Source organism: Apteryx mantelli, chromosome 2, assembly GCF_036417845.1.
Source record: "Apteryx mantelli isolate bAptMan1 chromosome 2, bAptMan1.hap1, whole genome shotgun sequence".
NCBI lineage: Eukaryota > Metazoa > Chordata > Aves > Apterygiformes > Apterygidae > Apteryx > Apteryx mantelli.
The window spans coordinates 83,183,053-83,201,277 of NC_089979.1; positions in this window are offsets into that span (position 1 = coordinate 83,183,053).

Consider the following 18,225-nt stretch of genomic DNA (forward strand, 5'->3'; position numbering starts at 1 on the left):
AATTCCTTTTAAAAAAAGTGCAGAAGTATAAGGCATAAGTATATATATCATATTTCTAAGTATCTGTGAGCATGTGTATGTGTATATGTATATACAGGATATATATCCTGAGTCAGTCTTTCAAATGCCAAATCCCTCTGTAAAGATGCTATATATTTTCCATTAATTGGTGTTATTTTTTCTTACCCTATCTAAAAAGAAGAAGGAATGTAAAAGTATTCAGCTCAAATCCACAGAAAATAAATTGATGAACAGAGCTCTCTCATTCAAAAAAAATTGCAATGCTGCAGCCACTATTATTTAGTATTCATATCACGGAAGCAATAAAAGTCTCACGATTTTTAAGAACTATTTGAGTGAGCAAGTTTTTGTAATTAATCTTTCCTGCTTGACTGCATTTCAGTTTCACACCTTCCATTTTCAGTCATCAAGAAGCAGTGCGCAGAGCTTCTACTTACAAACCAAGTACAATCACAACATGGTTATGATATAGACCAAAATCTAGATTATATTGTCATAAACTGTTAAAATGTTCAAAATTCTCAGTCAACTCTTGCTACACAAGAATGAGTATTTATTATTTGATTTTCTATGACAGCTGAAAAATGCAGATTTATAAAAGTATGAAAAAACTAGGAGGTTTACGGGGAAAAGATTGGCTTAAACCACACAACCCAAGATACCTAAGCAGAACTCAACAGAGCAGTGTGGAATATAGAGTAGAAGACAATCCTGTACATGGGAATGGAATGGACAAAGTAGTCTTATATATCTTGTTCTCTTTCTATTTATCTAGCTAGGTGATACTTAAGTATATTTTTCCCGCGGTTAGATTTTATCTGATAGACAGTCTTTACTGAGTGAGGGACTGAACAGCATTTCTGACAGGTTAAGACCATAAACGTCCATCACCATTTACTTTTTAAGAAAATGATTAATCAACAGTGGATTTAGAAAAAAACAAGTGTGTCCAGTACAGAACTAGCATTTACCAAACACTTCATAACTGACAATGCTTGAGTTACTAAAATGAAAAACTGCTTCATTAGAACAGTTCATGGTAAGCATTTGAAAAATAATGCTGTAGTTGAGCAGATTCATTTTGACTTAGTTCTTGTCTTTCAGTAGAAGACAAACTCCATTACCTCTGTTTGTTACATTTTCTATATATGTATATACACATGCACACACATACACACATTTATATATGCGCAATAAACATAGTCCACATTTCCTGTGCTAGAAGATAATCCTACATTCCCTTCTGAGTAAACAGACTGCTTTAAATGCTACCTTTCCACAATCACTTGGCTATAGTTTACAAATGCAACAACCTCCTACACTCACTCACTCTATCCTATACATCAGAAATTTTCTGCAGAAGAATGTTAAAGCTTATACTGCTGCTTTATAAAAAAAACAGAGAACTAGATTTATGTGCAGCCTTCCCTTTGTACTGTCTGTTCTCTCAAGCTGTGCTTGAATATTCTTTGAAATGCCTCCAGCATGCCTCAAATCTGAAAAGTCATTAGCAGATGCTTAGTACCTATTTAAGTCTAAATTACATGTTCAGAAAACATCTTCTATAACTTTTGAAAAATTCACTATTGCCAGCTCCCTTGATTTTATCCTTTGCAATAGTTAATGCTTTTTCTTTTTTTTTTCTTTAGTAAAGCCATAGCTCCCGGAGTCATATTGTTATATGAAAATCTTTATTTCTACTAGGCAGTGGAGTAGATAAATATATTTTCAAGGAAAATATCACAGAAAACTTGAAATTTAAGAGGTAAATAGTAAAAAAACTCTATATTTGAATGTTTGGGATTAGCAATACAGACATAGTTTTCAAGCTTTAACTCACGATTTTAGCTTCTATCCATAACATGTAAGAACTCTTAAAAAAATGCAACAGACAAGATGAAAATCGCCAGTTACCAAGCAGTTTGGTAGCTGTTTAAGAAGTATTAAACACGTATTTTGTTCAATGTAGGTCAAAGAAAACAAACAAACATAAATAAATAAATAAATAAATAAAACCAGGTGTATTTCATTTTAAGCCTGTCTCTCTACTAGGACGTTCATTCTTATGGTTACTAATAGTTAATAAGAAATCATCTTGAAGTAGCAGTAATGAAGGGAACAAGGAGAACCTACTAATTTTTCTAGGATTTGAAAATAGCTGTATAGTACTGTCTGTGTATAATAGACCACAAATTCTAGTGTTTTTGATGACCTCTACCTTGTATCAGTATACCAAGCAAGAGTTTTAGAAAAGGGGTTGAACGGGTAGTGCAGCCTAGTGAGTGTACACCATGGAGAGCTTATGCAGAGATCTAGAAGGTGCATATGCTCTCCAAAGGCATTGTAGAGATGATTTTTAAGGTTATAGTTTTTGAAGACATGTTATTTGTGAAACATTAAGACTAGAGAAAAAGTTGGTTTTAAGGATGAGCACAAACCATACATCCTGATGTTTTAGTACAGCAAAATCGAATCTCGGTTTACTGCTAGATTTTGCTCAAAAGACTACGAGATTAATATATTTGTAATTGGTATTTGAGGTCTGAGTGTTGCCGTTTGAGCCCACTACTAAAGTGGAAAATCAGAAATAAGGCAGCAAATTTCTTAACTACTGTATGTACTTTGCTCACAAAAAACAGAAAAAAAGCAGAAAGAAAAGCAAACATGCATTGTACTTCATTACAAAGGTAGCTTGAAAAGTCTGAAAACAGAATCCTGGTTTTCTAATTGGAAATATTCCTGTCTACCTGGAAATATTTCATGACAATGAACACTTGCATATTTTTTAAAGAGACCTTTCAATATTAGCACAACTGATATTCCTGAGTTTGATTCTAATCTCATTTCTTTCAACAAGCAGAATCTGTGTAAGTAGTACAACTGACTGTCATGTTATAGACAGTGATAAAAATGGGATTTCCTAGCTTAATGTGAACAGTGAGGGAAAAGATAAGACAGAGGAGGAAGAATCCCAAGCACCTAAATCATTTGCTGTGGTTCTCATTATTACTCCATTTTTTTATTGGAAAAGACAACAACAAAGCCAAAGAGAATCATAAAACTGAAATGCTTGTTTTTGTCTTTTGTACCACATAAAACATCCTGCGCTTCACTAGGTATTTGTAACAGTCAGTCCAGAAGATCAAAGAAAGAAGTTCATATATAACTGAATTTGATGACCAAACATCCACGTACTTTGACGGCAGTACGATCAGACCTTGAACACTGAAGTTTTTTTTTCTGAGAGAGGCACCTGACTATAAACTGTGTTCACATTAAGCAGCCCTAAAGGTAACTGTGTGGCTCAGACTGAGTTCATACTTTTGCTGATATCAAACAATTTCCTTTGGTAATTGTGTTCAAGTGTATTTACAACTGGTTGCATTCAGAGAGCTTTTAATTGTCTTTGGTATGTTTTATTTTAAGTATGGAAAGCAAATGTGCTGAACTGTGAGGTTCTTTTATGCACTGAAATTTGATAGTAGCCTATTCTTTCATTCTTTGCCTCAAGTGCAATATACTTAATTGGTTCCTCACCACTGAATTGCAATCATGGTTTATGGCTAAGCTAGCAGTCTTTAAAGGTTTGATCCAACTTTATTTGCAACTTTCAGAATACACCATTATGTCAGTGAATACTATGAGAACACAAGAAGTGTGTTCTTGCACTTTTACCATTTTAACGCTACAGTTAGATATAACAATCTCCTTTCACTGTAGGGTTCATTAAAATCCTGCCAGTAAATGCTCTGTCATAAACCTCTGGGCTCTCTTGCTACATAAGCTTCGACACTATTTTTTGAGGGCTGATGCTTTACAGAGTCCAAAACCTTTAAAGCCCGGGGGTGGGGGGACAGGGAGAGGAGCTTTAATGTCATAGTGTTCCAGAGCGGAACATCAAATCCCTGCATTTATGTCTTTTATTTCCTAGAGCTTTGGTTTGATAATCTTCTTGTCCTTTCCTCATTTTGTTTTATATGATAATAAAAAAAAATGTATCTTTGGGGTGAATTTTCCATAAATTGAACAGATGACAACTGACACGAATAGATAAATCCATAAACTAACTGAATATATTTATAGTTTGATAAGTACTATAAATTACACAGTCATTTCATTTTCATTACTGATATTCATATGCTTCCTTCTTTTTGATATACTGATTTATTCTATTCTAAGGTCCAGTAAAACAAACATTTTCATTTTTAAAATAGCAGAAAAACTGCTGCAGGCCTTTAGAGTAGCTTATTAAGCAGTATTTTGTTTGGTGAAAATTTTACCTCTGTTTAGAAAAGCACTCGAGATGTTAAGGCTCATCAGAATCTATATTTGGTTATTCTGTTAGATAATCAAATCTGCACATTTCTCATTAAAGTCCACAGGACTTCAGTTGATGTTGAAACGTTTTCCCAAATCAGGACCTCAATGGTTCCATTTTTGATGCATTTACTAAGGACAAAAAATGTAAATAATAAATCTTATCAGTGAGATGCTGTCCCTTAACTCCTCCTAAAGAAACTTCAGCTAAGGTCCTGAAGACTAAGTTTGTAGTCATCGTACTTAATTGTTCTTGCACAAGTGCAAATAAGCTCCTTTATTTTATTCTAACAGTGCTTCAAGAAGTTCTTTTGGAAGACATCATTTCTTTATATTTCTTCTAAACGAGTCTGCCATTAGTTATGTCAGGTAGATCTCCCAGCTAATCAGCAGGACAATATAATGTTTCTATGCAGGAAGACAGGAGCTGAGCCTCTTAGCATCTCCCAGGCAAACTAGCACAGAAAGATTTGAGAAGACTCTGATGAGGGTAGCTGTGTGCTCCACAAATGGAGCTGTGCCTTCCTTCATGACTGATGCTTTGCTAAATTAACACACTGAATTTATCTTTATGCCCCACTTCAAAGTGGTATTTCCTAGTATTTGGAGAATAATCATCTTTCCTTTAAAATCCTAAAAGGGAGGGGAAGGGGCATTCCACTACATCTGTTTCTTTTTTGGTGATTCTTTGACAGGATTCTTGCTGCTTCGTCAATACTCGTCAATATTCAGTTTAAAAGAACTACCTAGAACCTCTCTTTTTAATGCTGTATATACATCCTGGGAGTTACACTCCTGAAAGCCTTTAACTGCTTGAAGCTCATGCATCAATACCCCTCTAAGTCCCAGAGCAAAAGCTATATACATAATAGCTTTAACTGTTAACTGAGTTATACCATGCCCTGATTCTGACTGCTGTCCCTGATTACATTGTTTTCCTTTAGCTCCTTCCACAGTATTGAGCCTACTGGAAAACCCCAAATCTAAATATCTGTTACATTTAGATGATAAAATAAATTGGAAAACCTTTGTTAGAAATTATCTGGCTGCAAATAAGAACAGATTTTGTCTCTGAATATTTTAGCTATGATGGAAATGTAGCAGATGTTTCCCACTGCATGAAAACAAAGGATCACCTTAAACAAATACAGCTGACATTATCTGTGGTTGCTATTGTTCAGTAAATTTTTTTTCAAATGGAAGACTAGAATATATGGTATTTATTTTTGTTTTAATTGCAATAGAATTTCAGATTGTCATAGAGAAGAATATACTGTCCATTAGCAGAAGAGTGTCATAGTATAGATTGATCATTTTTTAAATCGACAGTCTCCTCCCAAAATCTCTCATATGTATTAAAATATGTACAGGTTTTTCCATTTAAATTTATGAGGGATGAATCACTGTAGGTGAACATTTGATTTTTGCAAGCGACATTAATAAACTAGAAAACATTTTTATCTTTTCCATTGAAATACTATAGAATTACTCAAAGTTATTATTCCTTTAGGTTAATCCCTGAGCTTTAACACTTTGCACAATTGAAGTAACAAAAACTTTGACTTGATCAAACAGGATGTTTAGATAGAAGCATATGACTGCATCATTTAATTCTATCAATTGTATTGTCTCCCTTTTGCAACTGCTAATCTTTGTGCCCAAAATAATGTGTTCAGGGAATAAGATTACAGCAGAAATTATCTGAAAGGTGTTTTTTATGTCGTGTATGATAATTCTAAGTTTTAGAGACTAGCTGAAATGTTTACACCAAACCAGCATCTAAGCATTCTGTGTTACAGAAACAGTTCATAGGCATGAAGGCAACATACCCTTCCAGTAATTTCCTGACAGGGAAATCCTCTGTGTGGTATGGAGGAACCGCAGCCAAACCCAGAATCAGAAAAGATAACTCCATCTTCTCCTGGGGCCTAGAAACAGAGATTGAAAGGCACAGAAAAATAATGCTGGAAAAAGATGGAAAGCTTGCAGTGAAACTGATAGACATAATACTTTCCATCTGTCTCAAGCTAGAACAGCAGGCAAATGAGCCTACTCAGTACATGAGTCATGTTAGAGATCAAGGAGCAGAAGCTGACATCCTGATAGTGACCCTGCTCAGAAACTAAATACTGAAGTGTCCTTCTTCCAAGCGAACTCCTACTGGTGTAAGAGGAACGTTTCTTATTATGTTACGTTAAAGAGACACAGAATACGTATCTCAAATAAGTCTACAGAAAGAAGCCTAGTGGTTTCAATGTTTGAGAGAAATGTAACATAAGTTTGGATTGAAAAGGTATGTAAAGAAAGAAAAAAATGTGATAGGTCAAATCACTGGTACCTTCTCAAAAAAAGCTTCCTTATTATGAACAGGTTTCCTCCATACAGTTTGCAGCTGCAATTTCACAGAGAAGGAGAGACAGTAAAAAAGAAACTCAGAGCAAGAACACTAAGTAATCTGAAAAGAATAACCCTTAAACTGAGAGGGTCTTACACCTTTGGGGCAAGTAAATTTTATTAATATTGATATGGTGTCCAGATGGAATGAGCAAACACATATCAGCTCTGATGAATGTATAAGTTTGGAGAGTGTAGAATACAGGATAAAATGCCTGAGTGAACCTGCATGTCAGATCTTTTAAACACTGTGCAGAAGTTTCTGCTAGCACAGTACAGTGAAGAAAGCTGTACTTGCTAACAGGGAAGAGTGAGGTAAAGAAAGTAAAGTTTTGTTTAACTCAGGTTGTCAGCACTGACTCAGAGCTCAGACCCTGACCAGATTCAAAGGTAAGGTGAAACCTGACGCAGTATGTTAAAACCCTGGAATGTAAGAAAAGTTAAAGAAGATAAGGTTTTATAACACACATACACCCCAAGACACTATATTAAGATATGAATGCAAGAAGGCTGTTTGCTATAGCTTATGTCTTGTTAGTCTCTTTTCCTATTACATCTCTTCTCTGTTAATCTCTTGATATTTTAGATGATCAAACTTCTGTTCCTTTAAATGCAAGTTTTTATCACTTTGTATATTCTTCCTAAGGTTGTCCAGCCCTTTTTATTAGGATACACTGAGCAGTGAAAAATGCTTCATTGCCATAAATGTCTGATATTGTGTGGTCTGCAAAATAGCAAAATAAAAGAATTTGTGCATGTTTTTTTCTTCGGAGATGACAAAGCAAAACTAATTCCAACAGATGATTGGAAATTATGTGATGTTCTTTCACAGTAAATTCTTAATTCTGCATGGTCACCCTCAAAATAATAATATCACTATATATAACACTTCCCCCAAAATACACATTCTTATTAATGAGCATATTTAATGAGAACAAAAACAATTATATCAACAAGTGTTTCTCAAAGATGTACTGAAAGACTGAAAATATCTGATGGAGATGCCTCAAGCTATCATCTCTCACAGCCACCTGTTCATCCTTTCTTGAACAGGTCATTATAGTGTAAAGGAACATTTTAGATTATGCTGGGAAAGCAATTTACAAAGTTTAGTCCAAGCCAGTAACTGAATTTGTACTGCTAAGAATTTATACTCAATGCATGTTAATGGTGCCAAATGATTTCTTTTTGCAATCCTTATTATCACTACAGACTCCATATAGATTTACCTATAACAGAGGATTTCCATTCTTCAAACTGAAAAGGTAAAGCAAATTTTTAATAATTCAAAAGAATGAATTTATGAAATAACCAGGACATGACAAATGTGAAACAATACAATTTTAAGTAGACACTTGACTTCCACTAAAAATCAAAACAACACTGGGAAAAATGACATTTTTATAAAACATATCTATGAGACTTCATAAGGTGTGATTTAGTTGAGTGAAAACTCCCTGTATGCCAAATCTTGTGGGATTAGGTATTTAAAACTTAATTACAAGAGAAATCCTTACAGGATACTAAAGCCCTATAGGAATAGGAAAGGTTTGCAAAGAGAAATCCCACAGCACACATTTGCTTCATGTAAGTCTGTTTGACACCAATTATTCAATAGACTAGCTGACTGGAAAAAGTCTCCTTTCCTCTGAAACTGCAGATTCACTGTAAAATAAAAATGTGAAAGCTAAAACTAATACAGATGAATATTTGTTTAGCAGGAGACATTATGCATGACAAATCAAGCATCCACCCTGAATTAATTATGAAGATCTAAAAAAGATCCTTTGTTCACTCTTCCTTTTCTTTCTTGTCTTCAAATATGGGTAAGGGAAGAGTAAAGCATGACAAGATTTTGTCTGGTTGATTTTATTGTACTCTAAGGGTTAGTTACCTGAAGCAACATTTGCTTTCATTTAACATCCACCAGTAACTGATTTTTAAGGGAAATTCATACAAAAAATGGACTGTGACTGCTGCGACTATGCTAACTTAACCAATCAGAATCTGGTTCTTAACCCCAACAGATACATCTTTCAAAGATGAAAACAGCCCCTTTAGTGATTCCCTTTCTTGTTCCTGAACTGACAGATGTAGATTCCTCTATCTGTCAAACAGCAGATCTGGATATAGAAAATAAATAGATGAACTGAAGTGCTAAAACCAGAGAATGCTATTAAAAGGCTATTGCTCACTACTATTTCAGAAAATAACAGAAAGCTTCAAAATTTCTCAAATGCCATGAAGTTCTAGAGAAAAATGAAAGTGAAATACGTATTACAGCTCATAGTATTTTGGCCTGTTCAATATATACAATGTTTACAGTACGTCAGGCATGTTTGAAGCACAGTTGTTCAGATCCTTTTGAGTTTCTTTTGAGGGAAAATTATTGCCAAATACTTTTGAGATAATAAAGATTTTAGCTCTTAGAAAATCCACTAGACACAGAGAACAAATACTCTACTTTCACTAAGCACACAGGCATTTTTTCTTTACTGGAAAACAAACAGTTCCCCTTCTCTCCCATAATTCCAAGCAGAGAAGTTGGGATCCACAAATAGAAGCTCATTGCTATTATAAACTTCAAAAATTAATCTCAGATATCAAGGATTATATGATCTAAGTTGATTACAAATACAAAGGTGCCAACTTAATCTGTGATGGAAAAAAACATCTGTGGAAGAATGGTTAAGCGAGAGAGGGCATGATCTCTTAGAAGTGAGCAATCCTGCCTTCATGATGAAGGGAGGGCCTCACGTCTATGCGAACTGTCCTTGAGCATTCCTAGACCATTACAAAGGGGGAAGGCAAGTAGTGGTAAACAAGTAAGGGAGGGGGCCGACAAGCCCCTCCACGTGAACAGCAACCTAGCACCAATCATATATCCGCTTTATGCGTGTGGACAGAAACTGTAAGCCAATCATATAGCTATTGCTAGTGCATGCTTATTGCCTGTCTATATATACTCTGTAAAAGCTTGAATAAAGGGAGAACGATCATACTCACATTGAGACTCCGTCGTTACTCCGGGTCCGCCTCCCACTCTGACAAACATCCTTTTGCACATGGATAAATTAACATAAGCAACTAGGATCAGTCAGTGCTGAATGTTGTCTCAGGAAAAAAATGAATAAATACATGAAAAATTTAGTATTTACTAATATTAGAATATAAGATAACTTAAAGGATAAATTCATAGCACATTACTTTTTGATGATTTTTCAAAAGAAAGATATCACAGCTTCAGTACTTTCTTCCTTCAAGAGCACAAGTGAAGAAAATGTTGCCCTAAAAATGACTGCTGAAGCAAAACTCTATACCTCACAAAGACTGAAACCCACTCATTATTTTAGTACTGCTGAAGTATTATGGTTCCTTACTACTCATTGTGCACACAGAGAGCTATTAAGAGTTAGCACATACTACATTACAAATAGATAAATATGTCTGAAAATTACTTTCTTGACTATCACTTCAAATCTTGAGCACAACTAAAACCAAATATGTAAAGTCCATATCTTGCATGAAGTTGGAGCAAGACTAAACCTCACAAACAGGCAGCAGTTTCAGCATAAGTATGATATGGGTAATTATTTGAGCTATTATTTCTGAGGAGATTGGAACAAAAATATTGGTAAGAACCAATCCTATGAATACATTTTCAGAATATATAACGCAGATTAATGAAGCATATTACCATCATACTTTCCTTTTACCACATAACTTGACTGGACATTCCCTATACTCTGTAGAAAACACCTTACAAATCAACCATGAACCATAGCCTTCTCCCTCAGTGGAAAATAAAAGTGAGATAAAAACATTATGCCTTCATATTTAGTGCATTTTAAGGTAATACATAAATAAATAAATAAATCCAGGACAGACAAAGCATCAGATTCAAAATCTCAGCTTAGCTGGAAGCCTCAGTGCGACAGCAAGTTGAAGTCAGCTGAGCATGAGACAGGGCTGCTAAATTACCTTCAGGTAACTGTGTTAATGGAAAATAAGGATCTGGAATGTGGAGGAAGCTCAGATACCATTCAAAGAAATTATACAAAGATGATATTGGAAGGCAGTGAAGTGAAAAAGAGCTACTTCTGGAATAGCTTGGGTTTTTTTTAATGGAGGGATTCATACATGAAGGGTGAGTCTTTATATCATACAGCATTATAAAAAAGTACCTTCTGATAGTGCTATTATCTGCCATTCACCACAGCACCACTTCATTCCTTTGAGTGGCTGGATTTTTTATTATATATTTTGAATGCAGAACTGCTGCAGCCTTTAACTACTGGTGAACAGCGAGTTCCTGCAAAACATTCATGTTTTATGTAAGTTTATACACACTTTCACTGTCATCTGAAATGGAAGTACAGTATCAAACCTTTTTGTTCTGCAGGTATATCCTGAGAACTAGTGTTAGTCTGGTATTCCAAGAAAGATTGCCATAGCACAGCTCTGTGTACAGACCTTTTTCAACCAATGTATTCTGTGTATATGCAAATAAGCAGTAGACTTTCTTTGGAATATAACCACACACAAAGTATGGTGTATCCAGCTACTGTTTCCAAAATTTACATTAAAATTAGATTATTACTCTATTTCTGTATCATGCATGAAAGTGAATGTCGAAGTAAACAATGAACACATTCTAGTTATGTCACATTTTTCTTGTTTTGTGTATCTCACTGAATATGAAGACTACACTTTAAGGAAAGTAATCTCATTTATACCAGCTACTTGCAGGATTTAGTATGCTGGCCTTAATCAGGATAGATTCTTTAAAAGATTGGTATACAACAATATATAACTCTCAAAAACAAAATGTGAATATCTAATTTTAAAAAAAGGAAAAAGATGAAAGTACTACAATATGTTTACATCAAAGTCTTTATCATCTTTTGAAAAATAAAGCAAACAAACAAGCAAACAAAAACCCAACACAACAGACCTGTAGCAATCCTTGCCAAGGAAAGGCTGTGGATAGAGGTTTATACTGGTTCCAGAGGAGACCACACAAGTATTTGGAAGAAATGTCAGGCTTACAGAGTCCCTGGAACAATCTTTTAAAGATTGGTGTCATTTACCCCCTGCCCCACATCCCAAGGGCTGAAGTATCAGCAGGATATTTAACTGAAAGATTACATATTTTTGTTAGCAATTCAGCTATTTTGTCCTAGAATTCTGTTGGGATTCTCAGGTGAATGCCATCCACTCTTGGTGGCCAGGTAGCGTTAAGTGTCACCCTCTGGTGAGTCCCTCTCTTAAAAGGCTTCTGGTGTGGCAAACTCCCCAGCTTTTCATGGTGAACACCCATGCAAAGAACTCATTTGCCTTTTCTGCAATATCATCATCTTCTCAGGTACTTCTTTCACACTGGCTACCCACAGACCTTAGAGATTCTGGGGAGCTTCTTCCTCATATCTCAGGAATTTAGTACAAGTTTTGATTCCTTAAGTTAGCTTTTCATCAAACTCTTTTTTGGCCTAATTATTTTTTCATTTTTATCTGCCAGAATTCAAAATCCTTTTCTCTGTTCAAATACAGCTTCAGCTTTTTAAAAGATTCTTTTCACTACTAATAACAGTTCCCTTTGTTGTTTATCCATGCTGACCTCCTTTTACACTTTCTTGAGCATTTCATAATAAATTGTATGAACTGGCATTGTGTTACCAGTATGGTCTTCTTCAGTAGACTCTGCACCGCCTGTAAGGATTTAATTCTCTGAACCAGCTGTCCCCTTTAGCTTCCTTTTAACAAGCGTCCCCATTTTCACCTAGTTCTCCTTATTAAAGATTAGCAGTGAATTCTTTGGCTGTCGATACTCCTGTAAGGATGCTGAATTTAAGTACCTTATGGCTGCTGTTTAGACATGGTGCCTCCATGGTGAGATTTTGAACCAGATCCTGCACATTACTGAGCCAAATAAAGGGTTATTGTATTACATGTATTTCTTGTAGGCCTGGTAACCAGCTATTATATTAAAAAAAATCACAGATATAATCTAAAAATGTCATCTGTGTTTCATGTTGTGATGTGTCCCCAGGGTAACAGAGGTCATCTATTTATTTCTTACCCTCTCTGACCTCCCTCAGCGTACAGCAGTCAGTATGACTCCTCTGGATGGTTGGGTGGCAGTACAAACAGACCAATATATTCTTCTTGTTTAGGCCTGGTATTTCAACTCATGAAGATTCTGGTACTTGAAGTGGTTAGTTTATTAATTTGGTTTAAGTCTAAGAACTCTTACACATATAATACTACTTTACCATCAGGATGGTTTACACTACCATTCCTATATATTTTGTGGCCTGATTTTATACTGTCCTACTATTACCGTTTTCCTTCCACCAAGTTTCTGGTATCAACATTGTCTTCATTTTGGGCCAAACATAACAGCTCTCTTACCTTGATTCTTAAGCTTCTTGCATTTGTATAAAAGCAGGTGTACCACACTTCCTGTCTTGAAAATCTTTTAAAATGGGATGTTTTTTATTTACCTATTTGATTATTTCTATCTTCTGACCTATCCTTCACATGAAGATGAAGAACTATTATTTCTTTCCCCTTTGGCACATCCTCCCCAGCTGTGTGTTTTCTGACTGTGCAATCCTCTGTGTAGAAGTTTACACACAATTCCTTATACAGTCTTCTTATATGCTTGAAATTCCCCAGCTTCTCATGATTCTGAGACCTTCCTCTTTATATTAGCTTTTCAGACAGGCATTAAAACTCTACTTCTGCTTCTCTCCCTGATGCTGTTTGGAACTGTTGGTTCATTTCAGAGAACATTACCATTAAAGCCTAGAGAGTTTAAATAGTGATAACTCACACTGAAGTAGATGCCAAATAGCTGGTCAGCTTTATAAACGTCTAGCCTCCACCAATTGTATTGATTACTTCTATACTGACTACAAGAGGAGCTTAGACACATGTTAACAGGTAGACATCTACAAGTAGGTGCCTACATTTAGATGTTTTAACCTTGAGCTGAATCTAATCTTCAATATCTCTCAGCTTCATTTTCTCTGGAAACTCTTTTTGACCATGACAAGTAGCTCTCCAAGCAAAGAACAATCTATGCCTTTCTCCTACTTCCAGGGGATCCACATGACTTCCTTTGAGGGGAGCATAACACAGACTTAGAGCAAGCAATCAAACTGATATGATACTGCATGCCATGTTTATAAAATTCTGGAGACTCTACATGTATAAAAGGCAAGAAAAAGGGCTTGTAAATACATTCACCTCATCGTAATGGCTTTGCAAATTTTAGCTAAGAAAGACAAAAAGAAGCATGCAGAATATAACAAAAGAAGTGAAGTGCAGGAGGTACATTATAATTTACTAAAGGACCTAATTCCTTGGTCAAAACCAGGAGCAAGATACAATTTCTTCCACCAAAATTAGAGATGGGAATTGTCCTTTAGCAAGCAAATGACAAATATTTTTATGCAGATTTAAAATCACTTCCTTGCTGACATCAAGAGCAGTGCACATTCATTTTATATATAAGATTTATTCTTTATATCAACATGTTATGCCAAAGGATTCTGATATTATAATTGTAGATGGTTTCCATAGATACATGCGAAGAAGACTGGCATATTATGGTAAATATTGAATTACACTAAGAACGCACTGAGGTGTAAATTTTCAGATGACAACATCTATTTTAAAGATTTGCAGGGAGGAAGGGCAAAGAGAAGGTTTTTACAACGCTCAGAAATATGTTACAACAAAAAATAGACTCATGGGTGAAACAATATGTTAGGCAGAATAAGAAAATAAAATGCTTCCACTTTCACTGAGTTGCAAGAAACTCAAGTTCTAGTCCCCAGTGTCCCACCAAATTGCCATATCTCTGTTTACCATAACTGAAAGAAAAGAAAAATGTTATTTATTTGCTTTGGCGGAACCCAAAGGAATCTACAGTGAAAAACATAACCAATGGCTAGTATTCTTCTGGAGATCATTTGCTTTCCTACCTATAATCCTGATTCAACAGAAGGTAAAAACAAGAAAAGGTATTATTATGTGATTGTACCTTTTCTGCATGATTTATGTTTTGTAGTTTTCTAACCCTTTTCTTTTGAATGATTCTTGTAATGATGTTATTGGTAACTGATTTTCCAAACTTTTCCTGATCAATTCTGAATTTGAATCTGAATCAGATCTCAAATAAATCTGTATCAGATATACCATAAACTTCAGTGGGCTTTGGAGAGGGCCACTTATGTCTAAAATCTCAAAATGGTTGCATAAAAAGTACAATTACAGACACCTATCAATATACATATACATGCACAACTTTTAAACAGAACGAGAAGAATCACATCATGTATTTCATGTCAGCTAATGCTTTTAAAGGTGAGAGAAGAATAGAACTGTACACAATGGACAGAATCCTCATAAAGCTTCAATGAAGGGTACAATTTTAGACTTCTGTTTAAAAAAAGTTTTGTGAAAAAGTCATTCTTTTTTGGTAAACAAATATTACTCTACTTGACTTCTGAAGAAGAGAACATTCTAAATAAATGATATGATACCTTAGATTAAGGACAGGATTTTGTGCTACCTAATGCAGACAGGGGTTAGCACACTCCCAGCACTCTTTCCAGTCCTACGTTTCCTGGAATCCAAATCTTTGCCTTAACACTGGCTCACATGAACTATGCAAGAATTAATCTGAGTTGGAACACAAGACTCCACTCCTTAGAGGTCAGCCAGGGTCAAAACTTTAAAGAAATGCTGAAATGCATTTGCATCTTCAACAGAACTTTAAAATGATCTTCATTAAAGTAAAAAAATATATATATATATATATATCCCTTTTGTAATAGAGTGCTTGCTCTTAAACCATCTCATTATATAATCTAATGACGCGACCTGCAACTTATTGTATGAAGAAGACAATTAAAATGAATCATTTAGAAAGGTTACATGCTATGTGAACATATAACCTTCCTTCTGCAGTAGTTACTTCCAACAAATAAATATATTCAGTATAGAATCCCATGCAATAAATGTCTATCACCCACACCAATACCTTTTGTCACACTTTGGAAAGCACTGGACTGTTGAGCATTTGCATTAGTGCATCATTTGTATCTACAGAGGGTGAAAGGCCTGAAAAAGAGCTTAAATGGGACATCACTCATTTACTGCCTACCTCAACATATAAACCTTTTTCCACCTGAAAAGATAACAGACAAACAAATGAGGAAGGACCTCAACACCACTGCCCCATCCTTCATGCTACTTGGTTGTCCACTGAAAGTCATGAACTACAGGTTACAGGATATAGTAACCTGAATTCCTGTGAAGACTGTAGAATCAACTGTTAATTGTCAACAGAAAATAGATTTTTCAAAGGCCATCTTATTTCTGGATTTAGTTAAAATCTTTCTTAACTGCTTATGAAAAGGCTGCATCAAAAAGACTGGCTGTATTTGCAAGTAATCAGCAAGAACCAGAATCCAGCTCTTATTGTTTTGAATGAAAGCCACAAATAAGAAAATGCTTATTCTCCAGAGGTGATCCTGCAAAGTATAAGGCATCCTGGCTCAGTTGTATGAGTAAGCTAGTTGACTTCAGTGGAAATAGAAGAAAAATCTCCAACTCTTTTTCTTAATGTAGATAATATTGCTATTGTCTCCTCTCCTTCAAAATAAATACATTTCAAACATAACCAAAAAAAGGAGAATGAGAACTCAGCAGGTAATATTTCAGTTTTATTTTTTTTCAGCTGCTCTGTGGGATCTTGCATTTGCAAATCTTTCCTGCCAGCTTTGAGGCTCAAACTTCATTTTTTTCTACAGATTCACTCTTCAAAGTGATTCTAATATACAGGCTCACTGTGAAGAGTAAGCCTGTTGGGAGGAGAGAAAACTGCTGGTGAGCTTTAAGGCACAACACTTGGTGGTTCTAAACCAGTAGGGAAAGGAGTTTGCTCTGGGTATCTTAACAAATGCTACATTATGCTTTTTTAAACAGTCCATTTCTTTCCATATTCATTCAGCCTTCTTCTCTTCCAGTAGTTCATAAGTACTCATATTTTCTTAGCCAATGTATACATTCTGGAGAGTACATTTTACCTTGGAAAAGACATTAAATAAAGTAAGCAAGTCACTAACTGTGTCCACTTTGATACGGAAGTAGCTCATGAAATTTTACTCTTGGCTTGAATTACTGATTTCTTGCTTAGATTAACCAACTTGTCTATAATCACTAGTAAAACTAATACATTATAATTGGAGGATGAGATAACTAATGGAGATTGGTCTCATCAAATAATTATGCTTCTCAGCTTGAAAAATATTTAAATAATGTGTTTCCCACCTAATGGGTGACAAAAGAGATAATTTATAATAATATATTTCTCATTTGTTTCATTATGTAAAGAAGAGTTATTTCACATTCTCCTCACCTATGTGAAAAGAACAAATTATTTTCTGTTTAATCAGAGTTTATCCAGGTAATCTGGAACTGCATCATGGAATAGCAAGTCTTCCAGTAAGAAGTATCTTACCCTGAAACACCATTTTCTAGTAGAAGGCTTGTGGTTTTCTATATTCTGTCCACACAGAACATCATCCACAGAAAGCATGATTTCTTTTTTCTTCTTGTTGATTTGCTCTACTATGTTGGCTTCTTGATACACTGTTTCATCTTGATTGTAAGAGCAAAGTGCCACCATTGGTAAAAAGAACAAATAGGAAAAAATGTTTATACCATGACTGGCACAATGTAGCTCTAGTTCTTATTGGTGCTCTTTGACACTACTTAAAAGAAATACATTAATCCCTGTTTTCCTATTTGCAGTCACTGATCTTGTCTACCAGATGAACTATATACTTCAATAGTGTTGCACAGTTATAAGTGTTTGTTTAATTTATACATGTACTACATCCATAAGATATAAAATTATAATAGCTATTCCTGTGCTTGTATTTAGCATCCTTTAGACATTTTGCAGATTTAGTCAAATACTGGTTCCTTTAAAATATCTGACAAAGCACCCACAGATTTTGCTCAAGATTTCAAAATTAAAATCGATATTGTTAAAAGCATATAGTTCCCAACATAGTATAGACTGTAAAACTTTGCATCAGTTTTAAAAAGGGAATTTATATGCAAAAACTTAAAACAATGGAGAAGAAACCAGTTCCTTGATAAATTAGTTTATGGATGGAAAACATGGATATGAAAGAAAGAGTAAAATGTCCTAAAAATTTAAAACCAATTACTAGTCTTCAGATGGGCTTCAATATCACATTTTCACGTATTTACATTGTTCATTTATGCTTTCACATTTTTAGGAATTTGTTCATTTTCCTATTTTTTGACTGTCTTCCATGTTGCTGCCACATTTTTAAATGTAAAGGAATGAACAAGAGGTGTGGAATTAACAGAATAACAGAAAAGAAAAATCTGTTTAATTTCTAAATTTTCTCGCATATGAGTACATACAGAAAAAAAAAAACCTCT